Below are 18,705 nucleotides of genomic sequence, written 5' to 3'. Positions count from 1 at the left end.
GCGCAGGACTCGTAATTCTGTGGCGCGGGTTCGATTCCCGCACGAGGCAGAAACAAATGGGCAAAGTTTCTTTCACCCTATGCCCCTGTTACCTAGCAGTAAATAGGTACCTGGGTGTTAGTCAGCTGTCACGGGCTGCTTCCTGGGGGTGGAGGCCTGGTCGAGGACCGGGCCGCGGGGACACTAAAAAGCCCCGAAATCATCTCAAGATAACCTCAAGATAACTGTCACATTTTTAATCACGTGTTTATTTTCATGATATACACACACACACACACACACACACACACACACACACACACACACACACACACACACACACACACACACACACACACACACACACACACACACATATGATGAGTATAACATTATGTGTTCTGAGGTTGCAAAGTTTGTATGATCCTGTTTATCACTTAAAATTTATTTTCTCTGAATACTTACCTCAAATTAGCTTGTATAGTCCTCACTGCAACACTGAACCGCTAAACGGCACTGTGTCAGTGGCCTAATCCCCAAAGCTGCTTATCAGGGAAAACGTACATTCGCTATATCCAGGTCATGGGGTCATTACCGTAGGAGAAATTACTGTTGCTAATGGTGATGACCAGACCACTCACGCTAATTTAAATGTCAGTGGTGGAAGTTATGTTGAATGTTTAGGTCGTCTCTGCTTTCCGCTCAATCAAGCAGCTTCCGTATCTGGCTGTTTTACAAGTGTGACTCGTCTCACGCTCCATGCTCCCGGAGTTAGTGTTCAGAGACCATCTCCCTTTGAGCAGAAATCGGTGGATTCTATTTTCAGATCACTGATTTGGCCGTGTGATATTAGAGCTATATTTGAGCCTGACTCCCGACTCACATCTGAAAATAAAGGAAGTGACAACGTTTCGATCCATCCTGGACCATTTTCAATTCGTGAAATGGTCCAGGACGGACTGAAACGTCGTCAGTTTCTTTATTTTCAGATGTGTGGCTACTTTTCAGGCCCGTTGTTGTGACTGTCGGCATTTGTGCGCGAGTAGTGTCGCGAAGACGAGGCAACAGTCATCACTCTTTACTTCAGTAAAAGTGTCTGTTGCCTGGTCACGTTTATCAGGTCTGTCTCGTTCCACCGTTGTGGTGAGAGCTCCCCATCCACCACAGTGGCAGATAAATGTGGCCTGCCACTCCTATAATTTAGTTCATGGATAGGTGACTGGCTATGTAAATAAATAAAATATTTTTTTTTATTCAGGTAAGGTACATACATACAAGGTAAGATACAAAGTTGATGGATTTATAGATAGAGCTAGTACATACAATGCCTAAAGCCACTATTACGCAAAGCGTTTCGGGCAGGATATGTATATGTCCTGTTGGGCTAGAGAATCCATTTCCTCCCAGAAAATCTAAACCTGTACAGGAAATATAAGTTACAGTATCAACCGGGGGGGGGGGGGGGATCTAATAATCTCCCCTAATGTTTGTGTGCGCCTTTCTCCGAGGCTATAATATGGGTCTGCTTCTTGTAACCCGGAGATATTATTGTATACGCTGCTAATATATATATATATATATATATATATATATATATATATATATATATATATATATATATATATATATATATATATATATATATGTATATATATATATATATATATATATATATATATATATATATATATATATATATATATATATGTATATATATATATATATATATATATATATATATATATATATATATATATATAATACAAATATATATATATTTGTATTTGTTTTCGTTCGATTAATAACATTTCCTTATTTATAAATGAAATGTAAAATAAGTTAATTTTGTGTATTTATGTAACTCTTATGAAGGCTGATGAGAGGCGGAGGGCTTCTGTTAGAGAGCAAAGATTAGTTTCAAGTCACAGGTTAAAGTCAAATTAATTTACTTAAAATAATGAACTTGAAGGTTTATGGGTAAGTCTCCCGTCGAGGTTAGAGTCAAAAATGTGATGCAGTTATGCTTTTCCACGACAATATTAATTAAAAGTAGCTTTAACGAGGATTATGCACTCGGAATATATTATCCCCGGCAAGCCTTAATCTGGTTATACATGGTCGTCCTCATGTGTACCGTTAGTGTGTTTGTCTGGCGGCGGTGGTCGTCCACATGTATGTGTGTGTGTGTGTGCTCACCTAATTGTCTTTACTGAGTCGAGCAAGGCTCCCTAGCGCAGCCTTTTATTTTACAAATTACAAAAAAATAAAACTACAGTAATTCACTTGAATTACTGTAGTTTTAATTTTTTTTTTTTTTGCCTCCCTTTTTTCTACATTTTATAGAAATATTTTGTGTTAACTGTCTTTCTTTTAATTTCATATATATTGTATTAATTGCTACTAAATTATCTGCAGTTCCTCTGCACTTAAATCATGAACGTCATTAACAAAAATTACTTTTTGGCTTTGCTTTACTTGGGGAAGGTTCTTGAACGTCTGTCTGACACTTTTGAAGGTGTGGCAATTCGTCCTTATGGTGGGCTGCGAGGACTCTCCGGAGTTCTCAAAGCCTTGACAAGTACCCGGTGATTTAGTGAGTACTTCAGCAGGCGGGTGGTTTTTAAGGCCTTGGCTGCCCTGTCCTCTCATCTGTTCTTCCTACCCAGAGGATGAGAAGGCATTGTTCTATTCCTCATCTTCCGACTCCGACACTTGCCCTGCATCTCCTCCCATTTCAGTGGCGGAGTCTCTTGTCCCAGCCATGGAGGTCCTTGATTCTCTCTCGGATGCTGCCCTTGGTGAAGTGCGCTCCCCTGTTTCTGTCCCTCATTCCCTTGGCCGCCCCTCTTCGATGCCTCCCCCCACTACGGAATCAGCCTCTGCCCCGTGACTTCGATTTCACTGATCCTGATTCTGATCTTACTTAGTATACTGAGTTCTTCTTTGCCTTCGTTTCTCCCTTGTTCTCTGTTTATGTTATCTCTATTTTGGACAATGTCTATTCATCAATGGAATATTTGTGGATTTTATGCTAACTTTTATGAACTCCAACTTCTGATAACGCAGTTTTCACTGGTTTGTATATGTCCTCAGGAGCCGATGCTTGGTGCTCGTTCTGTTCACTTCCGTGGTTATTCCTTTCTCTCCCCTCTCCAGCTTTTGCTGGGGCCCATAACGCTACTGCTCTCTTGATTCATCATGATATTCCCTTGGTCCTCCTACTTTTCAGTCGCCCATCCAATGTTTCGTGCCCCGTATCTTTGTGAGTAAATGGTATAGTCTGTTCCAGTAATCTCACCCCAAATGTCCCACCTTGTCTTGCTGATCTTGAACACCTGTTGGACTCCTTACCTGAGCCGGTGCTCCTTTTGGGCGATTTTAACTCGGCATAACCCTTTGGGGAGATGTTCTGACCAACACCTGTGGCTGCTGCCTCGAGCCATTTGTCCTCTTCTCTATCTCCTCTGAATTCTGGTGATCCCACTCATGTTGACTCCCGCATCCGTACGCTCGTTCCCTCTCCTGTCTTGATCTATCTCTCTGCTCGTCTTCTCTTTATTGAGATTTCAGGTGGCGAGATCTTAATGACCTCCATAACAATGACCATTTCCTGTCCTTGTCATTTCCCCATCACCAGCTTCTCTCCATCCCCATCCCTTCTCTCTCTCTCTCTCTCTCTCTCTCTCTCTCTCTCTCTCTCTCTCTCTCTCTCTCTCTCTCTCTCTCTCTCTCTCTCTCTCTCTCTCTCTCTCTCTCTCTCTCTCTCTCTCTCTCTCCTCTCCCTCTCTCCTCTCTCCTCTCTCCCTCTCTCTCCTCTCTCCCTCTCTCCCTCTCTCTCTCTCTCTCTCTCTCTCTCTCTCTCTCTCTCTCTCTCTCTCTCTCTCTCTCTCTCTCTCTCTCTCTCTCTCTCTCTCTCTCTCTCTCTCTCTCTCTCTCTCTCCCTCTCTCCCTCTCCTCTCTCTCCTCTCTCCCTCTCTCCCTCTCTCCCTCTCTCCTCTCTCTCCTCTCTCTCTCTCTCTCTCTCTCTCTCTCTCTCTCTCTCTCTCTCTCTCTCTCTCTCTCTCTCTCTCTCTCCCATTTCCCTAGACTTTCTCCCCTCTCTCTTTCCAATTTGGTCTTTCAGTTTTTCTCGTTCAAAAAGATGACAGACATTTAAAGGTGTACTAGCATTAAGTTGGTAGTTCCAGTCACACCATTTACTTATTACGGGGTTTTCTCCAAGTGCGGGAGATCTATCACAGACGTCCTCCTAATATTAGAATCCTCCATGTTTGAGACATTTGCCTTCAAGAAGTATTATGTAATTGTCATTTTCTTGTCGGGAACTGTCACTGACTCAGCGTGGAGACATTGGAACCCAGCGACACCAACGTGGTTTCCATCCGGACGTCCTGAAAAGCTTGCTCTTTACTGTCAAATCTGTCAAGGGCTTGGACAGGTTGTTATGGGGGCTTCCATAAGACAGGGGAGGGGGGGGGGGAGTGACAGGAGCTGTAGAGGGCCAGTTGTTGTCATAAAGAGACTCCTACTTGTTTATAACCCGTCACATTCGGTTCATTGAGAAATAGGAATCTATTATCCTACTTGTCACCCTTCACTCTACCTCTCAATCATGTCACCTCTCAATCAGTGGGGCACACGAGGTTAAAGTTTATTTACAGAGAGGCGAAGTGGAACCACACGAGGGTAAAGTTAATGAACTGTAAGCCTGAGTGAGGCAACGCGAGGTCAAAGTTTATGTACAGAGAGCCTAAGTTGGACCTCACAAACAAACCGAGGTGGAGTCTCACAGTCAGAGATAATGAACAGTCATAATATACAGAGGATATGGGAATTGTATTTGAGAAGCTCTAATGGGGCTTTATTTCGAGCCCCATTATATTTTGACGTTATGTCAAAAATTGACTTTGTGCCCAGCTGCAAGGTCTATAGAGCTCACTGTGTTTTCAGAAGTGAAATTTCTCCCTAATGGTGTTATTCTTCTTGTTCTTAGTGTGTTTACTCACCTAGTTGTGTTTGCGGGTTTGAGCTCTGGCTCTTTGGTCCCGCCTAAGGACCAAAGTTTCTGAGAGTTTCTGAGCTTGTGTCTGTCTGTCTTGGATAGACTGTTTCGTCTTTGTATCTCCATTGCGGGTTCTTCTTCACCTTGCGAGTAGTCTCTTTCACTTCTTGTTCACCTTTACCAACTATCAAACAGTTGTTCTACCACGGGTGGATCTGTACGATGGTTTCATGTTCTGAAAAGCTTCGACTTCAACATGTAACATCTACTGTAAATGTCACTGTTTGTTTTGTCTCTAATTGTCTTCAAATTTGTCTTTTATTAAATCTGATTCGTTCAGTTTCTTTCACCTTGTTAGTGAACTTACTCAGTCTTTCTAATTATTTGTCATGTTCTTCAGGGCTGTCATTTTTTTACCCTTCTCGGTGTCCTTAATAATGATACGCTGATAATTCGTGTCACTGTTTGGTTTCCCCGGTGTATGGGGCTTAGTCTTTCCTGCCTAAGATCTCTAGTGTTCCCTCTACAGCATCCTAGGGCCTCCTCTCTAGCATATTGGCTGGATCATTTTAATGTTTTTCAACTCTGTCTCTCTCTCTCTCTCTCTCTCTCTCTCTCTCTCTCTCTCTCTCTCTCTCTCTCTCTCTCTCTCTCTCTCTCTCTCTCTCTCTCTCTCTGTCTCTCTCTCTCTCTCTCTCTCTCTCTCTCTCTCTCTCTCTCTCTCTCTCTCTCTCTCTCTCTCTCTCTCTCTCTCTCTCTCTCTCTCTCTCTCTCTCATTCTCTCTCTCTCTCTCTCTCTCCCTCTCCCTCTCCCTCTCTCCTTATGATCCTTATGATGTTTCCTTATGATCTCACTATACGGACAGCCTCCGCACATCTCCTGATGGTCCTTCTATATACTCAGCATCTCGAAAGAAAAACCATTCAAAGAGGAGTTTAATGTCTTGGAAACTGATGTTTGCTTTTGACTGTAGATCGTTTGGACGAGAACACTTGTTTCTTACATGAAGAAATTGGTTTCGTGCTCGTTAAGCCTTTTAGAGGAACGCCTGAGTTATCATTAGCTCATTTATAATTCTGTTCCATTTTTAGTTTACAAAAATGGCTCCATTTGTGTTCTTGAGACGTTCCATAGCGAGAGGTCAAGGCGCTCACCAGACGTGGGCCATATTTTTATATACACTTCTCTTCTCTTATTCTAATTGCTGTCATGCTATACCTTCTCCTTGTCAATTATTAAAAGAATGGGCATTATTGCAGAGAAAATTATATTCACATGAAATGTATATCGCTTGTTATATTTTCATATGAATCATATTTAGGTGCACATAAGAATAACATCTGCGGCGTATGCAAGGCTGGCTAACATCAGGAACCTGTGTAAGAAATCATTCAAAACCGAGTATACCACATATATCAGACCAATTCCGGAGTATGCGGCCCCAGCATGGAGCCCGTACCTTGTTAAGCACAAGACGACGCTGGAAAACGTTCATAGGCATGCCACTAAGCTAGTCCCAGAACTAAGAGGCATGAGTTACGAGGAATGGCTCCGTGAAATGCACCTCACAACACAGGAAGATAGAAGAGCTCGGGGAGACATTATCACCACATACAAAATTCTTAAAGGAATTGACAGGGGAGACAAGGATGGATTATTTAACACAGGTGGTACACGCACAAGGGGACACAGGTGGAAGGTACACAGACACAGGCACCCAAATGTGTCAAATTGGCAGCAATTTTCCCAATGGGGGCCCAGCTCCCAGTCCACCAGCCACTCACCGTCCCAGCCGTCACCACCACCCCATCCCCGCCGAACAAGGGGACACAGGTGGAAACTGAGTAACCAAATGAACCACAAGGACATTAGAAAGTACTCTTTCAGTAGTTAGTAAACTCAGTTAGTAGTTAGTAGTACTCAGAGTAGTTAGTAAATGGAATGCACTAGGCAGTGATGTGGTGGAGGCTGACTCCATACACAGTTTCAAGTGTAGATATTATAGAGCCCAGTAGGCTTAAGAACCTGTACACCAGTTGATTGACGGTTGAGAGGCGGGACAAAGGAGCCAGAGCTCAACCCCGGCAAGTACAACTAGGTGAGTACACGCCACGTTACGCAAAACACACACCACAAACTCTAGTGTTAATCCTGACCAAAGTGCTCCGGTGTTGAATTAAGTAAATTTTGAGTTAGAAGAAAATTGTCCGTTCATTCTGGACGTGTAAATGATTAACCGGAGCGTATTTCCTGGCAGTCATTTTAGCGGACTTTAGTGGACGACGAATAATTAAATAACAAAATGAACATTGCATCATTCATCAAACCTTATTTTCTGGAGAATAACATATCTTTTGACGCCATAACCACGCATCATGTTGGTCTGTTTAGGTCTTGTGTATGTGAGAGAGAGAGAGAGAGAGAGAGAGAGAGAGAGAGAGAGAGAGAGAGAGAGAGAGAGAGAGAGAGAGAGAGAGAGAGAGAGAGAGAGACAGACAGACAGACAGACAGACAGACAGACAGACGGACGGAGAGAGAGAGAGAGAGAGAGAGAGAGAGAGAGAGAGAGAGAGAGAGAGAGAGAGAGAGAGAGACAGACAGACAGACAGACAGACAGACAGACACAGACAGACAGACAGACAGACGGACGGAGAGAGAGAGAGAGAGAGAGAGACAGACACAGACAGACAGACAGACAGACGACGAGAGAGAGAGAGAGAGAGAGAGAGAGAGAGAGAGAGAGAGAGAGAGAGACAGACAGACAGACAGACAGACACAGACAGACAGACAGACAGACGGACGGAGAGAGAGAGAGAGAGAGAGAGAGAGAGAGAGAGAGAGAGAGAGAGAGAGAGAGAGAGAGAGAGAGAGAGAGAGAGAGAGGAGGAAGGTTATCCTTGCTTCAATCATCCGACTGAATTATATTATATTTATATATATAACCATCTTATTAACTATTTACATATGTTTGTATAAGTGAACAATGAAACTGAGACGCTGGTTTTAGTAATAAGGATCTGTTGTTTCTTCTCACACAACGTGTATACTGAAGGGCCAGAAATGCTTCATTACTATATTATGTGATAATACAGTCCAGGGTAAACCTTCTCAAGTTATTGTGTGTCGTGAAGTGGGATGAATACATTGTTTTTAACAAGATAAAAGACATTAGTTTGTAATATGAGTTGATGAAGTGTAACAGCTTTATATGATGAGCGGAAACCCTTCAGGTGCCTCATCTGTCTCTCTCATTATACAAGGATGAAAAACAAGGCGAAAAAAAAGTGCCGTTGATAAATAGCCTCTTCATAGAGGCAAATCAGTATTTGGAACTTTCACAAAAGCCCACGAGGGCAAATAATTAATTGTGTCGGGGGGGGACAGGAAGCCAGAGTGTATGCATACACGGTAGTCTTATATCGACGTCCCCTCCCCCTCCCCCAAGGCCTAATTACTGACCCCGCCCAGGATGCAACTCTACAACAAGCTGACTAACTTCTGAGTACCTTATCACTGCTAGGTGAACAGAGGCATTAGGTGAAAGGAAATGTGTGAGACCGTCTTAACAAAACTCCCACGGGAAAAAAGGACAACTGACTGCTTGAAAGACGTTACTTCGCAGAAGGTGAGAAAGAGGACGCAGACCAAGTTAGGGAACGCAGAGGACACACCAGAAGATGGAAACAATAGTGGAAATTCTTAAGCAGACACGACTATCCCAACATAATAAAGGTAATATAATTATGGAGATTGAAGAAAGGGAACCGAAGCCATGTAGTCGTACCAGACTGTAAAAACTAAATTGAAACAAAAAGCAGTACAAGTAACAACAGCAAACCAAAATATTTTGTTTCACATATGCAAAATCAAATTAAAAACCAACATATTGGACCTATGCTGAACAAATCTTTACTTACCTTTAAAGTAAGTAAAGTAAAGACTTATACTTACATGTAAAGCCTCGTCCACAGAAAACGACAAAGACATCAGTGAATTCCTGGAAGATCAGTATCAGGCTATGTTTAGCAGCCCAATAAACAACAGGAAAGTAGATGGGTCTGGACAGCTTTTTTTATGAGGGATATTTTGACAATATAACTGATATATTAGTACGAATACAGCTGACTTAGAAGGTGAAGCTGACAACATGATCATGCACACAGCCCCAGATCCACACTACTGGAATTCCATATTTAAATTGCTAGTGGCACAAGTGTTCAGGGTAATTCGCAGAAACTTTGATGCAAGTGAACTACTGGAAACACTGAAAGTCATGCCTTCGGCAGCTGCTCGACCACTATGATGCCAAACCACTTGGACTGAACGGTAGAGCGACCGTCTTGCATGTTGCAGGTCGGCGTTCAATCACCGACTGGTGGCGACTGTCCACCGTCATGTAGCCCCCACATATGTAGCCCCCCCCCCACACATGCAGCCTCCCCACACACAGCTAGCACACATGTAGCCCCCCCACACATGCAGCCCCCCACACACAGCCCTCACACATGTAACCCCCACACATGTAGTCCCCACACATGTAGTCCCCACACATGCAGCCCTGCATATGTTGCCCCCACACATGCAGCCCCAACACATGCAGACCTCACACATGTAGCCCCCACACATGGCGTCCCCATACATGCAGCACCTGCACATGTTGTCCCCACACATATAACCCCCACACACGTAGCCCCCACACATGCAGACCCCCACACACGCAGCCCCCACACATGTAGACCCCCACACACGCAGCCCCCAGACATGTAGACCCCCACACACGCAGCCCCCACACATGTAGACCCCCACACACGCAGCCCCCACACATGTAGACCCCCACACACGCAGCCCCCACACATGTAGACCCCCACACACGCAGCCCCCACACATGTAGACCCCCACACACGCAGCCCCCACACATGTAGACCCCCACACACGCAGCCCCCACACATGTAGACCCCCACACACGCAGCCCCCACACATGTAGACCCCCACACACGCAGCCCCCACACATGTAGACCCCCACACACGCAGCCCCCACACATGTAGACCCCCACACACGCAGCCCCCACACATGTAGACCCCCACACACGCAGCCCCCACACATGTAGACCCCCACACACGCAGCCCCCACACATGTAGACCCCCACACACGCAGCCCCACACATGTAGACCCCCACACACGCAGCCCCCACACATGTAGACCCCCACACACGCAGCCCCCACACATGTAGACCCCCACACACGCAGCCCCCACACATGTAGACCCCCACACACGCAGCCCCCACACATGTAGACCCCCACACACGCAGCCCCCACACATGTAGACCCCCACACACGCAGCCCCCACACATGTAGACCCCCACACACGCAGCCCCCAATACACAGCCCATCATATCACCAGTCAGAACGCCGATTGTTTTCTCTCAGCTGTTTTAATTACTTAATATAATTCATTGTGTCTAGGGACAGGCAGCCAGTTTATATATGCAGTTAGGTTTATTAGGCTTCCTGGTAAGTGAACTTGTTAGGCTTGTACATAGACTTACTGCTAGGTGAACAGGTGCATTTGGTGATAGGAAACGCGCCTCGCCATTTCTGTCCCTTCCGGGATTCGAATCCGGAATTCTCGACTGTGAGTCGAGAACGAATCCGACTGCACTTCCGAAACCCTCAATTATATGCAGCTTATAAGTTTCACGAACATATGTAAATATATTGAATAACTTTAGTAATAAAGAAAGAAGGGAAATTTAGCTGAGAAAAAGGTCAGAGGTGCTGGAGCAGTTTGGATGAGTTATTAAGCCGTAAACTCCGCGGGGAATATTGTAATGTGAGATCACGAGGGAACTGAAGACTTGCAGTGAGAAGATCTTATAAGGAAGCTTAGTAGAGACAAGGAAGGTGAGGCGTGAGGGGCGTCAACCTCCACTGAGGAGGTCAGGAGGCGCTCTCAAGACTGTCACAGTAAGACAAGTTAAAGTGGTTTGAATTCGCCAGTCTTAGGTGGAGCCACGGTAAGGGCGGGGACTCAGTAGACTAATATTTAGTGTGGCAAGAATTTAGGAAGGATATGAGTGAAGACGGTTGACAAGAGTACATGACACGAATGACTGTAGAAGCCAGGATCAGGACTCTTGAAGCAGTGGCACAGCCCCTTACGAAACCCGTGCATCTTTCCTTAATCATGGCGGCTTTGTTTACAGTTATTAAGCAGTTTACGAGCGTCGAGACTTCACAACCCAAGGTTATTATTGTTATAAACAGCCTCGTAGCTCATCTCTGCTCATAAACTGGTTAATATATATAAATAAATGTTCTATGATTGAGGTAAGATGTACAGGTTTCGTGAGTGGTTGAATAAATGCTCGACGAACACTGTCCAAGACCAACTAAGATAACTTATGATCGATTTACTAATCAGGTAGTTACAGAGAGTAAGTAATTATGAAAGGAAGGCACTAAGCATGAGATACAGAGGAATGTACATACATTTACTTAATACAGTTGCAATTAATAAATTACAGAAAAGTTCCAGTTGTCACAATCTATCTTGAAGTTATCTTGAGATGATTTCGGGGCTTTAGTGTCCCCGCGGCCCGGTCCTAGACCAGGCCTCCACCCCCAGGAAGCAGCCCGTGACAGCTGACTAACACCCAGGTACCTATTTTACTGCTAGGTAACAGGGGCATAGGGTGAAAAAAACTCTGCCCATTGTTTCTCACCGGCGCCCGGGATCGACCCCGGGACCATAGGATCTTAAGTCCAGTGTGCTGTCCGCTCGGCCGACCGGCTCCATCTATGCGAGTCATTATAAAGGTCTCCTTCACTTGATAACTTTACTCACTTCTGGTGTATTGGAAATAAAAGTAACCAGTAAAGTGCTTCAGTAAGGTAATATATTCAAAGTAAAGGTTCTGGGAAGACGTCGTTTCCAGTCAGTGTGACTATATGGCACTTGTGAGGGATATGAGGACAAGGGTCCATGGCAGGACGGAGGAAAGGAATGGTGCCCAACCACTTGGACAGTCGCGGATCGAACGCCCTTGACCTGCAAGAAGTGAGGCCTCCGCTGAACCGACCAGTCCAAGTGTGTGTATACTTAATCTCGGGATTGTTAATTCTCGACACGTCCGCCGTCATTATGGATGCAGAGCGCGATACGATTTTGAAGCTCCACAAACACTTTGGGCATTTGGGTCAAGGCGTTATTCACAGCAGGTATTCTCGCAGGAAGATTGTCTGAGGCCCGAGACTGTTCAACACGCTTCCACTACACATAAGGGACATAACTGGCCGACCCCTCACAGTGTTCAAGAGAGAACTGGATAAGCACCTCCAAAGGATACCTGATCAACCAGGCTGTGACTCATACGTCAGGCTGCGAGCAGCCGCGTCCAACAGTCTGGTTGATCAGTGCGGCAACCAGGAGGCCTGGTCGACGACCGGGCCGCGGGGACGCTAAGCCCCGGAAGCACCTCAAGGTAACCTCAAGGTAAGGTAACGATGTATCGATGAGGAGGTTCAGTGGGGGCTAGACCCGGCGACCAGGCTGGCCTAAGGACTGGCGCATCTCTTCCAGTCCCTGTCTGGAGAAACCTGGCCAGAAATTACCGAAAACTATGAAGAGATTGGCAAATGAGAACAGAATTTAAGAGTGGCCCAAATACACACTCAAAGGCTACCAGTTGCAGGCGATGAGTCACAATAACATGGCTAAAGTATGTTGACCAGACCACACACTAGAAGGTGAAGGGACGACGACATTTCGGTCCGTCCTGGACCATTCTTTCAATCGACTTGAGAATGGTCCAGGACAGACCGAAACGTCGTCGTTCTTTCACCTTCTAGTGTGTGGTCTGGTCAACAAGGCTACCAGTACTTGCACCGTGAACTTATCACAACAGTGGAAGTTGCACATGAATAAAATCATGCAACCTGTCCTCAGGTCAGGGATCCGCTCACGGGAAGAGATTGGAAACGACTTCATAATTTGTCCTATTATTTACTCTATATCCGTGGTTACTTTGCGTTAAGGATAGGTTAGGCTTGCTATCATAACGTTAGTATATTATATTATTGACGATAATGTGAAATACAGAATTCGGAAACTATTTGAGTATGCCGACGAACCCCATTTTCAGGAAATAAAATTCTTTAAACAAAAATAAAAAATCAGCATAATCATTTTATATTTTAAACCAACGATTTATATTACAATAAAGTTATAACTTGCGAATAATCTCTGTTTATGACAAAGGTTCATTTGCCAGTTTACCGTGGGGTCCTGGTCTGGTCGAGAGCGTGGGGGGTCCTGGTCTGGTCGAGGGCGTGGGGGGTCCTGGTCTGGTCGAGGGCGTGGGGGGTCCTGGTCTGGTCGAGGGCGTGGGGGGTCCTGGTCTGGTCGAGGGCGTAGGGGGTCCTGGTCTGGTCGAGGGCGTGGGGGGTCCTGGTCTGGTCGAGGGCGTGGGGGGTCCTGGTCTGGTCGAGGGCGTGGGGGGTCCTGGTCTGGTCGAGGGCGTGGGGGGTCCTGGTCTGGTCGAGGGCGTGGGGGGTCCTGGTCTGGTCGAGGGCGTGGGGGGTCCTGGTCTGGTCGAGGGCGTGGGGGGTCCTGGTCTGGTCGAGGGCGTGGGGGGTCCTGGTCTGGTCGAGGGCGTGGGGGGTCCTGGTCTGGTCGAGGGGGGGCTCCTGGCCTAGTGGAGGGTCATGGGGAGGGGTGTTCAGAGAGCAGGAGGGCCCTAAGAGCGCCTGCCCGCCCCGGGCTCTAAAAGGCGCCAGTGTGGGTGGAGCTGCTACACCACGCTGAGAAAACAGGAGTCGACCCCACGGCTGTTACAACACCAGTGTCTAGTTCCCAGGGGAGGGAGGGTGCTCACTTCCCAGGGGGGGGGGAGAGTGCTCACTTCCCAGGGGAGGGGGGGTGCTCACTTCCTAGGGGAGGGGGGGGGGGGAGCGAGGGGTGTGGAGCTGAAGGCAAGGTAGGGGGGGAGAAATGTGCATTTGCTATAAATGGTAATTGTTGTCATTTTCTTGTTCAGCGTTTCATTGGAGCAAGAGGGGCGGACAAAATAAACATTGGTACTCCTGGCTGGAAGTGTGTACACATTCTATTGTTGTGTATTCAGTTGAGAACTGTGATATTAGAGCTAGTATATATAATAAAGATTTTGTTTTATTTTTAAGGTTAGGAATACGCTGTGGCAGAAAGTGCACCACAGGTGTTGAATGAAAAACACAGGAATGGACTTACATGAAGAGTTCAATGTTTCTCTCCTGAAATAGGGAAATTTCAGGATGTATTTGGAATTTATGTGTTTCGTGTTCCAGATGGAAACACATGGATGGCAGAAGTCTGTACAATGATTTTGTTAGCTTGATTTTTGCTGATGAGTTAGGGGGGTGAGATTGAAATTAGTTATATCATGTGAGGGTATAGGATGTTTTATTGTTCCAGATGTATTGTGAAATTTGCTGGACTGTCTACATGACAGTCAGGATTCGGATGATTGGCTCGGCATTTGTAGGCTGGGTATTGTTATGCAATCTGCAGACTGTAATGTTTTTAGATAGGGTAGATTTTTTTAAGCATTGGTTTAATTTCTTACAGTAAAGGATTAGGATAAGAAACATCATGTTCAATTGAATTAAAAACAGTGTTTCTGAAAAATAAGATTGGAGGAGTTGTAACAGTTTAGCTTATATATCTTGTATTGAATGTATTGTATACATGGGAGGCGCCTGACAGCTGGGTGGACAGCGCTTCGGTGTCCACCCACCAATAGGATAGGGATATCTCAGTTTAGGAAGTGTTCAGTTATTATTGTGTAATAAATTACTATTTATTCTTTTTGTTTTAACGATACTGTGTATTTTTGTGTTTCAAGCACCCGTGTGGATCCTTCCCTTAGATAACACCATCCTCCCTTGTCATTAATTATTTAAGCTCCATTTCAAGTAAATTCATCCTTTCTTTTCAATAATTGGTGATCCGCGTTCTCGGTATTGCTGGACTAATTGACTGACTCCTCCTTGGCAGTCAGTTGGTTAAATTGGTTAGCGTGGGTGTAAATGAGGGAGGTGGTGGGAGTGAACAAAGGTACTGTAACTGTGGTAGTGTGTCGTTGTACCTGTGGCCCTCTGTGGTCAAGCACCAGGTTACAAGGCATCGCCAGACTGAGGTACAGTAAGGAATAAACGGTGAACAACAGAATGTTAAATAACTTCCTGATAAAACCTGGAATAGAGAGGTTTTAGGTTGGTACAAGTTACACCACACCCAGCCACCACCCACACTACACCCAGCCACCACCCACACCACACCCAGCCACCACCCACACTACACCCAGCCACCACCCACACTACACCCAGCCACCACCCACACCACACCCAGCCACCACCCACACTACACCCAGCCACTACCCACACCACACCCAGCCACTACCCACACCACACCCAGCCACCACCCACACCACACCCAGCCACCACCCACACCACACTCAGCCACCACCCACACCACACTCAGCCACCACCCACACCACACCCAGCCACCACCCACACTACACCCAGCCACCACCCACACCACACCCAGCCACCACCCACACCACACCCAGCCACCACCCACACCACACCCAGCCACTACCCACACCACACCCAGCCACTACCCACACCACACCCAGCCACCACCCACACCACACCCAGCCACCACCCACACCACACCCAGCCACTACCCACACCACACCCAGCCACTACCCACACCACACCCAGCCACCACCCACACTACACCCAGCCACCACCCACACCACACCCAGCCACCACCCACACCACACCCAGCCACTACCCACACCACACCCAGCCACTACCCACACCACACCCAGCCACCACCCACACCACACCCAGCCACTACCCACACTACACCCAGCCACCACCCACACCACACCCAGCCACCACCCACACTACACCCAGCCACCACCCACACCACACCCAGCCACCACCCACACTACACCCAGCCACCACCCACACCACACCCAGCCACCACCCACACCACACCCAGCCACCACCCACACCACACTCAGCCACCACCCACACCACACTCAGCCACCACCCACACCACACCCAGCCACCACCCACACTACACCCAGCCACCACCCACACCACACCCAGCCACCACCCACACCACACCCAGCCACCACCACCCACACCCAGCCACCACCACCCACACCCAGCCACCACCCACACCACACTCAGCCACCACCCACACCACACCCAGCCACCACCCACACCACACCCAGCCACCACCCACACTACACCCAGCCACCACCCACACCACACCCAGCCACCACCCACACCACACCCAGCCACCACCCACACCACACCCAGCCACCACCCACACTACACCCAGCCACCACCCACACCACACCCAGCCACCACCCACACCACACCCAGCCACCACCCACACCACACCCAGCCACCACCCACACTACACCCAGCCACCACCCACACCACACCCAGCCACCACCACCCACACCCAGCCACCACCACCCACACCCAGCCACCACCCACACCCAGCCACCACCCACACCCAGCCACAACCCACACCACACTCAGCCACCACCCACACCACACCCAGCCACCACCCACACCACACCCAGCCACCACCCACACCACACTCAGCCACCACCCACACCACACCCAGCCACCACCCACACCACACCCAGCCACCACCCACACCCAGCCACCACCCACACCCAGCCACAACCCACACCACACTCAGCCACCACCCACACCACACCCAGCCACCACCCACACCACACCCAGCCACCACCCACACCACACTCAGCCACCACCCACACCACACCCAGCCACCACCCACACCACACCCAGCCACCACCCACACTACACCCAGCCACCACCCACACCGAGGCAGGGTGACCAGGGTCCAGGGAGCCAGCCCTGACCCCTACCCTGATATAACCTTGCGGTCAGTTCAAATATTATGGTGTATCCTTGCATGTGAGGAGATGGTATTAATAATAATCCTCTGGCCCCTATTGCTCATGAAGTAACCTCATGCCAACCCCTATTTCTCACCCCAGATATTTATTCTCAACATTTCTCTCTCACTTTACCATGTTTTAATAAAATATTACAGCAAGCGAGCTCGTCCCTGTAATGTTTCCTACGGATATATTACGAAATCTTGCCGGGTTATCCTCCAGGAGATATGTAGCGCTTGAGGGCATTTAAGCACTCGTGATATTTTAGATGTTTGAGTGAATGGTGGTGAAGGGTTACTGGCGCGCTCTTTAGGGGTTTATGGCCGGATATTCTGGGATATTAAGGGTAGTCTCAGCCTCCCTCTTGGGGGAGGGTCTTGAAGATTAAGTGTCTGTGTGGGAGATGTTGGGTGTATGATGTTTCCTTCCTGATCCTGGCTCTTCTAATATATATATATATATATATATATATATATATATATATATATATATATATATATATATATATATATATATATATATATATATATATATATATATTATATATATATATATATATTATATATATATATATATATATTATATATATATATATATATATATATATATATATATATATATATATTATATATTATATATTATATATTATATATTATATATATATATATATATATATATATATATATATATATATATATATATATATATATATATATATATATATTAGTTCATCTGGGAATTATGTGTTGTGGGGCTGGGTTTTTCATCTAGTAAATGGAGGCTGTTGGGCCAGCAGCTGTGGGCGGTATATAGCACTGATCCTCAACGTTATCCATAACCAGGAAAGGAAGGGAAGTCTGGGCTAATTATAATGGTTCTCTCAGTCATGTTGTACAGTGTTAACTGTTGTAATAATGTATAATGTACACTCTCTTGGGCGCATTTACAAAATCAACTGATAGATCCCAGTTATCCCATGGAGTAATTGATTGATTAATAATCAACTGAGTTGGGTACATATTTAATATTTTGATGGAGTTGGCTACCTTGTAGAACCAAAATGCTGAATCAGATTTCGCTCCTCTTCTATAGACCCCAGGTGAGTGTAGCATATTAGAAAGTTTTGCTTAAAACTTCATGTGTTGCCGAGATTTACTCAACGCCTTCACGCCGAAAACTGTGCTAATAGACAAAATTCTTTCACTTATGGTAGGAAATTTTAACTCTGCTCTCATATTAACTATTCTCGTGGACTTTGGAGCCCCAAAGATGAGACGCATAGCTTCATTTTGCAAGGTTTCAAGAGATTTCAGCTCTTTATCTGTATACAGTGTGAGATGTAGAGCATTGTAGTCAATCACAGAGCGTATAAATGATACATAAAACATTCTAGCAAGTCTCACGTCAATTCCATGATTGACACCAACAAGGACCCGCAAGGGTTTTATAATCTCTCCCTGGTGGGAGGGCTGGTGGGAGGGCTGGTTGAGTTACATACCACCACCAGTTGCCTGGTTATCTCTGTACTTGGAGTGACACGTCTCTGGCCCTGTGGTCCCTCTCCTATCATGTGTTCTGTGGCTCCTGCCACCTCCCCGGGCCCTCCTGGTCACTCCTCTTGCCTCTATACACTCCTTAGTCGATGTTGGGTTGATGCTGTGTGTGGCGTGGCTCCCTCTCTGCAACCCTGTCATCTGTTTAGTATAATTGGCTTGTTGGGGGCACCCGGCGGT

At 46.5% G+C, this 18,705-nt stretch overlaps 1 protein-coding gene across 5 annotated transcripts in view; it reads left to right on the top strand.

The window, feature by feature from the left end:
• LOC138350724 (substance-K receptor-like) overlaps nt 1-18,705 on the top strand; it is a 362,889-nt gene that overhangs the window by 195,799 nt on the left and 148,385 nt on the right. The window lies entirely within an intron of this gene.

Source organism: Procambarus clarkii, chromosome 5 (assembly GCF_040958095.1).
Source record: "Procambarus clarkii isolate CNS0578487 chromosome 5, FALCON_Pclarkii_2.0, whole genome shotgun sequence".
Lineage (NCBI taxonomy): Eukaryota > Metazoa > Arthropoda > Malacostraca > Decapoda > Cambaridae > Procambarus > Procambarus clarkii.
The sequence above is the reverse complement of the archived record's forward strand: the minus strand, read 5'-3'. Positions and strand labels throughout refer to the sequence as shown.